Here is a 10,436-nt window from a genome sequence, read left to right on the forward strand (position 1 = left end):
GCATTCAATTTACATTAAAATGTCCATTAGCTGCCAGATGATGCAAAGGGTTGGATAAACATGCCCTTTGTTTGCAACCATAATCCAGGTATAGAAACAGTTACAGTGGGGGAGGATGTCTGATGTACAATCGAGCAAGCTGAGGGGAGTACCTGACTAGCTGAGGACTAGCGAGGACTTTTCCAGAAATATTTGGGCACAGAGGCAAATGTGCAAGAGCATATGAGGACTTCATAAGCAGACTCCACGACTTTTGCAAGTCATGGGCCTTGGAAATCCAAGAGCGAGAGTGCAATTTAATTTCTCTAAGTGAATTTAGAGTGAGTGAAAAAGCAAGCCAGGAGGGAAAGCCTTCACTGACGGGAATGACCCATGTGCGGTGCTTTCCGTTAGACTGTAGGTATGTGCCAGGCCAAGCTGCAAGCCAAAACACAGAAAGGCAAAAAAAACAGGCAGATTAGGAAGGCTGTGCCAATAGAGAAGTGATCCAGATTTGAAGATATTTCAGATGTACTCTTCATGAACGATTGAACATAAATTTATGATGGAGGAGGGTCATTTGTCTATGTGTTACTTTCATTGGTTAATAAAAAAACTGCCTAAACCTTGAATTGAGAAAGGCACTCTGAGCTAAAAATTTAGGAATGAATCTAAACTTTGGATGGGGTAGGGATGAAGAGTGTAGTGTTATATTTAAAAATGGTGCTGGGCTGCAAGATGATCATGTGTCTTCTACTTGTGAAGTACTTGGATGGGAATGTTTATTAGAAAGCTAAATGTTGTATCTTTAATCCAAAATAAATACCAATGAGCTGGTGACACTAAAGAGTGTGTAGATATACTGAGGAAATTGTAAGGAGAGATTGCTAAGACTAGTGCATTAAGTGAAAGAATCTCATACCTCACTATCCTAAAATAATCACTTTCATTAAACCACTGTTAAAAATCAGAGAAAGCCAACACAAAAGCTTTGCTCTGTAAACTTTGTTAATTTTTGGCAGTATTAGTCTTCAAACAATGTATTATTTAAATATATTATAAATCATTTGAAAACAAATCATTATTTTAAATTTGGATTATAGAAAGCAATATTTAAAATATTGTGCTATTATTAATATGATATCTGAATAACTTTAACATAATTGAATTGATGACATAGAATACAAGAGTAAAACAAAAGTATTTTGAAGGATGAAATTTTAAAATAGTTTCTATGCTGAAATGATTCTAAGGGTAAAGGGAAGAGTATCATCTGTACTCAACTCAGGAAATGGTTGTTAATGGATGCTAATATCAATTTTATAGTCAGTGTAGGAAAGGGAAGATAAAGCAGACAGGGAAAACAGAGAGGCTTGTAGTCTGAAAGGGACTCCATGAACCTATGGTAGATTTTAATTAGAAGGAAGGGAACAAGAGCTAAAGAAACAACGTGGGAAGCCAGGAACCATCACCAAGGGCCCCAGACCCATGACCTTGTGGAGTAGACGTCTACTACCAAACTGACTCCAAGTGAGAGCACATTAATTCTTCAGGGAGAGATGCATCTTGCTGACATGACTTACATCTTAGACCATGCTGAAATTTTAACAGAAATCCAGGACAGTTTATTGGTTTTGCTTTAATTTTTATGTTATTAGTGTTTTGTCTTTATGACATGCATATCATATGGTATCTATCATAGGGCGTGTTTGCATTGTGTATATGTGTGTGTACTCATGGGGATGTGTGTGTGTGTGTGTGGGTGTGTGTATGTGTGTTCATGGGGGGACATCTGAGTGTCACGGTGTGCACATTTGAATATGAAAAGGCATGCTCTACTTGCTTTTAAGTCATTTCCTTCCACTTTGCTTGAGACAGGGTCTTATTATCAATACTGGATATGCCTTGATCTTCAGTGGGCTACCTGTAGGAGTGCGGAGATAAGGCTACTGCACTCATCCTTAAAGTAGGTTTGGGGGATTAGAAATCTAGTAGTCATTCTTACCCAGCCTGCACTTTACTCATTGAGCCTTCTACATGCTTCATGGATATTTCTTTATGAAAGAGATGTCATAGTAATGCCATAAACAAGGAGTGCATTTATGAATCTTATTTTTAATGTTGATATTTCTCCTTTCTGGATTAACACAAAAAGTTGCTTTGTTTCCATGTTTGTAAATTACTTGATCTCTCCAGATTATCTTCGTCTGTGTGATGAGATATTCATTGGATATGGGATAAAAATAGCTTCAGGTAGATATACATAATATACATTTACAAATTTTTATTAAAATAATCTTGAAATTTTAGAATAGATGAAAACAACTCCCTATGCTAAATCATATAATTTACATACCATTTAAAAAGAAAATGTTCTTTCATTTCACATTTCTATATTTAAGAAACCCTGAAAGGATATTCTGAGTATATTCTACAGTTCTTAGTTTTTCAAATGACTTAGAGCAGAAATACGATCCTTACACAGGAAAACCATTCATTTCCTCCCTTGTCCTGTTTTCTCTTCTTATGAAAATAAACAAAGACTGTCTTCAATATATGTATTCACAAATAGAATACATCAGTGTTTATTATCATCTCTGTATTCATTTTTTGAAAACTGTCTATGAAAAAGGATACTTGTAATTTGTTAATTTCAGTATCTTATTACATGCAAATATAATTAAGTTGGAAAATTGAGCAAGATATCAAAACTTGGCATTGTATCCAGAATAATATTATCAATTAAGGAAGAAGAGGAAATAATCCCCTTCTGCCCGTCAGTTTGGGGAGGGCTGCTTTAAGATGGTATAGAAAGGGCCCACAGAAAATCTTGCTGTAGCAGAAACGCTGCAAGTATTCACTGTTTTCAAGCTCTTTGCGTCTTATAAATCACTTACCATGAGAAATGGTACCTTTAAAAATGGCAGTGGGTGTAATTGACTTTGTGACCTGTTACCTTCAATTTTAAATGACAAACTGTCTGCCGAAAACTGCGCTGTAACCATCTGTAGGAGAGGGGAGGTTCTCTAGCAGAACTGCTCTAAATGCCACGTTAGTATTTTATTTGGCACTACCGTCACTTACTTTTATTTCGCAAAGAAGCATGTTTTAGTAAGGAGGTTTCAGATTGCTCTATAATCTTACCATATTTATTTCTGTCACAGGTTCTCAGAAGTTATCACTCCAGTATTGCTATTACTGGTTTGTTGCTAATGCTGCCTCACATGCGTGAGACATGTTTTAAAAGTGGGAAAATGTTAATCAGTTAAGAGAGGGTAATCAGATTCTGGGGAAAGTGGCATCAGCAATGTCAAATGAGACAAAGTACATTAATACTGGAGTAAGAACAGAAATCTACGCTGGTTGCCCATGCTCCTAATATCAGGAAAATGTCTACTAGAAAATGGCATTTAATGTAATTCTCTTCCCAAAGGACATACAAGAGACTTACTGTTTGCAGTCCTGAGGACCGACTTGAAAAGTGAGCACTCTAATTTATATTTTATTCTTATAATTATTCCATACTTCCTTATGTATATTTTTATAGAACATGACATTTTTATTTATGTTTGTATTTGTGCTTTATGTCCTTATAAGTGCATCATAAAATAAACAGAACTTGAATCGATTAACTCTCTATTCTACTTCAAACCATTTGTTGATAGTCAAGGCAGAAAACTGCAGAATAGGTCTGGCTGTGATCATGTATCAGACTGATGTTGTCCAACATCTCAATGAATATGACTGCAAATAGTGCTAGTATATAGAAAGACTAAAGTTCAAATTATAGTTCTCTTACCATCACGCAATAAACACCCAGGTAGAGCTATCCTTAGTCAGCAACCATGCAAGCGAACATGCAAGCACATGCAAGTGAGAAAAGGGAAACGGATACAGCAAAGGGCAGCCAGCAAGAAAACAACTCCTGCCAATCATTTTCCATGTGTTTGTCCCCATGGTCATCCCTTCCCTCCATCTTCTCCTGAAATAATCACTACAATATTTAATTCTGCTTCTATTTATTCAAGCAATTTTTGTGCTTTGAACTATATCCTACTTTTAACTGGAACGCATGTGTGTGTGTGTGTGTGTGTGTGTGTGTGTGTGTGTGTGTGTGTGTGTGTTTGTGATGGACAGGTTTATTGGTCAACTCGCTGCAACATTTAATCACCTGACTGGAGAGTCTGCATGGGGCTTTGGCTAGCTTGTGGTTGGGTTTTGGGAGTGCTTGTGAGAAACTTTTCTCTTCATTGGGTTAATCAGGGAATGAATACCCAGCTCATGGTGCATAGGAACCATTTCCAGAGTTTGGGTCCTGGAGTGTATACGAGTATATAGAAAGAGATCCGAGTTCTATACATACAAGTCTTCATTTCCTTCTACTTTTGGATATGCTTTAAGTTTATGCCTCTTGGATTTCATGAAAATAATTGGCTATATCCTGGATATAAGCTGTAGAAAATAAACTGTAGAAATGTAGTTATACTCTTTACTAATTTGCTTTTTGTCAGGATATTTTATCACTGCAATGGAAATGAATTTATGACAGTGTAGTAAGACTTTGCCTTTTCTTTGTGTATTTATTGATTAATGAGGAAATTCCTCTCAAACTTGTAGCTTATCTTTGAAATTGTTTTTATCCTTCAAGGGCATTCAACAGTTCAAGAAGATCGCAGTTCATTTCTCTGGTCCCCTAATGACGAATATTTGCATATTTAGATACAACATAGCTGTTGCTATTTTAAACAACAAAATATGGCTATACCTCTTATAATCTTATTTTGTAGACATGGTTTCTATTGAAAAACCTAGAAAAATTGAGAAGATTTGTTACAGCAATTGTCAGTTTTACTACATAATTCGTAGCAATTTCCAAGTTGTTTTCAAGCTATGTCTTCTAAAATTTTTTGTGCTAAAAGTTGTTTTAACAAACATACAAGTATCATTTTATTAGTGAAATATTGTCAGGAAATATTGTGCTACTAATTATGTGTATCAAAATTATTGTAGAAAGAAATATTAAACATAATAGAAACATGAATTGGAGACAAATCAGTTCAAAATAAGCAGCAAAATAACTAAAGAAACAACAAAAGAAAATCAAAGCAAAAATACGTAAAAAACTCAAAAGGGAAGAGAAGGCCTAGCGTGAACACTTGGGTAGTAAAGGAGTCAGTCTCCGAGTTAGGAGACACATGTCTACCACTAATGACACACACATCCAAGTGTTCAAAAGTTATAAGGCACATCCCTACTGTTAATAACACATAAAACATTAAGCAAAACAATTAATATTAAAGGATGGAGTACAGAATACATACACAAAGATACTATTACTTAAAGAAGATTGGCTACATGAAATTTAGACAGAACTAAGCTGGGAAATTATAAGACATATACAGACATATTTCATGAGAATACAAAATATGAAATATCAATCTAAATATAAAAATATATGAAGAATTGGAAATATACCAAGAAAACTGTAGAAAATACAGAATGATATCACTTCTTATAGTTCCAAGTGTTGGTCAGTGAAGTTTCTTACTTTTCTGGGTAGTGATAAATGCAGAGATGCGATACTGTTCAGTATGTGGAAAACAAGCCATTGTGTGTCTCATACAGAGAGGAAACATGTTTGTCATCCCCAATACCCAGAAGAAGGCGAGAAAGGAGCGCGAGAGCTGTAAGTTAGGCAGGAGGGCCATGAAATGCTGTCCCCACCCCGAACATGCCATTGTGACTGCATACATGAACTCCCAATGGCTGGGGTTAACTGCGGCCAATCTGCACAAAATCAAGTCAGTTAAAAACTCCAGCAGAGATTGGAGCAGGCCCCGGAGGTTCTACCCTTAGCTAACAATTTATTGGCTACTGATGGCTGCTCTGAGAAAGAGAATCAGTTAATCAATGAAGCATATTGACCATACTTCAGGGAATGACACCACACCCAGGATATATGTGTACTACAAATTGGATTAAATAGATTATTTTTTGTGGGGGAGAGAGGAGGAAAAGTGAATGAGGAGGTATGTAAGCAGGTAGGGATAGACTAAAAAAGACAAGAATAAGGGATGAATAAAATCAAACCATAGTATATGAAATTCTTAATGAATTAAGAATTAATTAAATTATTAAAACCTCAAATTGAAATTGTATATACATATATAAAATACATACACATGTATACAATACTTTCATATATAAATTATATACATGTCATATGAACAAATAAGTAAGTATATATAAAACATAGCACTATAATCTTAGAATTTCCTTTACTCAACTTACCAGGTATCCCAGTTAATGATTTGTACTCATTAATAAGACTTATTACTGACTATACATAAAAAATAAGAACTAACAGGATTCAGCAGTTATTTTATATTTTTTGGGTATATTCTTTCATAAGGGAATATTTATCCTTCTTTTCCTTGGTAGCACAATTTACATGGTTGTTATTAAATTATTCTTGTTGCAGTTCAGTAAGCATGAGAAATGTGAGCTTGGTACATAAACAGCTGACACGCTCAAACTTGTTTTGTTATGAATTATGGCAAAGAAATAGAAATAATGAACTCATAACAAATACAACCAAAAATGACAGAGTCACTGTGCAATGGAGCTACAGAAAAAAATAACTGTTTTTGTTGCTTTTTTTGGATACTGAAAAAGTAGACAAATAAGACAAAAAATTTTTAAGCCTTTATGAATAACCAAAACCTAAAACTTAAATTAGCATTATTTAACACTAGGAAAATGCTACTTACGAAGAACAGCCACATGGTGGTCGCTTGTTTTGAACAGGAGAAGAGATACTAAAGAAAAAGCAGCACCGTGGCAATGAGGTAAAAAGAGATGAGGGACAAATAAAGAGCTTTGATTTTTGCACTCAATTTATTCCCAATATCTATTTATGATTCTTTGCAAAGTCTGCTACCCGTTCTTTGCTATTGCTGCCATGTGTAAGAATAAAATATGTTGAAGGAAGTGATGTCCCTGAAATACCAGACCTCACATTCTGTAATTTGTGGATTCTTCAACGTATTGTATGTAACGTAAGTATGTTTATGAGGTTTTGTTATAAATAAAACACAGAATGAGATTTAAAAATCTCAATCACATTGTGTAAGTTCATTCATGTTGATCATAAGAAGATATCCAGACATTATTCATCTAGGAAATTACAAGCCTGTACTCATTGGTTTACTTTTCTACTTTGGCGTTTTCTCTTCACTCCTGGTGACTTTGATCCTACCTTGACTGAATTCTACTTCACAGGTACTTCATATACTATGTCACATTAGTTTTTTCTATGAATGGTCCATTTTACTTAGTGCAATGTTATGTTTTATTTATGTAACAGGAAAAATATTTTTCTTCACTTTTAATAGTAATACTAATGCCTGTAAGTACACATATAAACTTATTTTCATGTGTGTGTGCGCATGTGTAAGAGAAAGAGAGACATCAATCTTGATCAATCTTGTTTATCTCATTGTTTTGCATCTTTTTCCTGCTTATAATGAATAATTCTACTGTCAACATAAGTAAGGTCCTGAATGTCCAGGACCCTGTACAGGAATTGTGATTCTATTGTAATAAGTGTCTGTGTTGATTCAAAATGTAATACCACATTAATGAAATGTACAATCTTCCATAGCAAGTGTTACATTAAAAGTGTGTATTTTAAATTAATTTTTATTTTTCTCTTATCATGCATATTGTAAATTCATTTCTTAGCCCTTTAAATAAATAGAAACTGAGTTCTTGGTGATTGCCCCAAGACATCACTCCTACTGTGGGAAATATAGCAAACCCCAGATTTTGCAGGGTTTTTATATGTGACAACCAGTAGAGTTGCTTACCCAGTATTCCAAAATTTGACAGAGTAAGTAAAATTGCACACACACGCACGCACACACACACACACACACAGAGTTATATTCTTAATACAGTACATATATATATATTTAATATAGTATGTATACAGTTATAGATAAATTTTAAAATAATTTTGGATTTAGTTTTCTTTATGCTGAGACTGGATAACATATGTGGAACTGATGATGTTGACTTTTAACTTTCAAACTGTTTTAACTTTCAAACTGTCAACTTGGAACAATGTGTGGACACCATTACTATATGCAACATAAAAACAGCCTAGTTCTCAATGCCTCTCTAGTTTTCCCTTATTGAGAAGTTACAGTACTGGTAACAGAAACATTTTAGGAAATGTCTTTTCTCCGTGAGGTGCTTTCTTTTGCAATTCCAAAAGTCTCTCCAGGACCTATTCTGAATGTTTGGGAGCCCTCAGCAAATTTAATGCATGGGGTAGATATAAAAGAATATGTATCTAGTTTTTTTTTTAATTTTAAAAACTTTATTTTAAAAACCTTGCAAATAAATAAAAACATCACACACCAAAATATATCCTTTTTATAAAGGAGTCCTTGAGGGATGGGAATGGTGAGGCAATAGAATATATGTGATACACACACACACACACACACACACACACACATTCCCAAATATAACCCGATCCATCTGTATAATGTTACTTGTATGTAATGTTTATGGTCAGACCAGCAGACCAGTGGTATTTTGATGGAAGACTAATTCTCCCAATTTCATCTTCCTTTGGTTGCGTGTAGTTTTGTGTAAAGTTGATGATCCATGGTCTTTCCTGTTCCTCTTGGTTTGCCTTTGATTACCACTGTTCCATGCATGTTTAGTCAGTCATGTTGGTGAGATTTATGGGTGTAGCTCCCAGGAGACACAAGACAAAATGTGCTTCTAATCTATGAATTTGAAGATACTGGCAAAAAAATGTATTTTATTTTTTGCATTTCTAAACCTGATTCTCCTGTGCAGCATTTTCCTCAGTTCCAGAAATCTCCATGTTACTGATAAGAAACGGATTGTCTGCTTCACTTTTTATTACATCTTCCAGAACTATTGATTTTAAAAGATGAAATTGGCTTGCAATAAACATTACTGGAGAGAGATTCCTGCCTTCGGGTGAAGATACTGTTCATTGGTAGAAAGCTTGTTTGCTGCTCAAAGACCAAGGTTTATCCCTACCAGTGCTCTCTCTCTCTCTCTCTCTCTCTCTCTCTCTCTCTCTCTCTCTCTCTCTCTCTTTCCCCCCCCTCTCTCTCTCTCTCTCTCTCGATTCTACCCTTGTTTTCAACAGTTTAATAATGACTACATGATCACATATCAATTTTTAATCTTTGCCACAATGATTTTGATTGTTGGCACTCTAAGATCTAATTTCATTCTGCTCGATTTAGATCCAAATTACCATATATTATTATTTGCTGAAAGTAAATCCTAACCTACTGTGTATTTTCAGAGTACTTGTAAAATTGTCTATTGACTATGTTAAATGTGAATATTTCTGGCATACCTGTACTTTTCTGCTTCATTGCTTTGCTACTCTTTGTGACATTAATAAGCATCGTTGCTGTCAATTAGTCACATGTTTGAAATCAAGATATGTGATAAAAAAATCTTTTAATCGTTTGGTTTATTCAGAGAATTTTTGTTCTGTGTGAGTTTAGGATTTTTTTCTTAATACTTAATAGAAATCTTTTGAAATATTGATAGGGATTACATTGAACTTTAGATCACTGTAAGTATTAAGATCCTTCCTGCATTCTAAATGCTCTTATTCGTGAACAAGGATGTCTTTTCAGTCTTTCGTAGTTCTATATCGTCTTCTATCAGTGACCTACAGTTTTTCCTCCAGAAGTCTTTTATCTTGGAATTTCTGGCCTTTTTGCCTAGAGATGTTACTGTAAATTTGAGGTTGTGCTTTTCAAATTTCTTTATATCTGGTTTAGTGACAGTGGGTAATAGTTAAAATATCTTTTATATTTTATTTTCCACAAGCATATTTATTTACTTATCATTTCCAATCTTTTATGGAAGCTAGATTTTCATACTTTAAATCATGCCATCTGAAAATAGGTATTTTTATTTCATTCATTTTAATTTAAATGACTTTTTTCTATATGCTTGAGAAAAGGGAGAAGTGGAAAGAGTGACATCTTTGCCTTATTCATGATCTTAAAAGGAAATATTGGGTTTTTTTATTTTCTGTAACTGATTGTTTTGATTTGTTTTATTTGTGATTTTTATTGTTTAGAGATAAACTGATTTAAAGTTATAATTTGCAGACAACTGAATTGTCAACTCCTTTTCTTTACCTGTTGAGTGAATCATGTGATATATATCCTCATTTAATTAATGTGCTGCATTAGACTATAGGAATACTAGAATGAAAGATAGGAGAAATACTTTGTGCTCTTAGGATAACAATAATTTCTTGGGAATGGCACCAAAAGCACGAACACCAAAAGCAAATAAGAAGAATGTGATTCATAAAAATAAACTTCATCACTGAAAGACATCTTTGTCAAATGAGTGACATGAAGTGTCATAAGGTCCAT

The sequence above is a fragment of the Myodes glareolus genome, chromosome 21 (genome assembly GCF_982192425.1).
Source record: "Myodes glareolus chromosome 21, mMyoGla1.1, whole genome shotgun sequence".
Lineage (NCBI taxonomy): Eukaryota > Metazoa > Chordata > Mammalia > Rodentia > Cricetidae > Myodes > Myodes glareolus.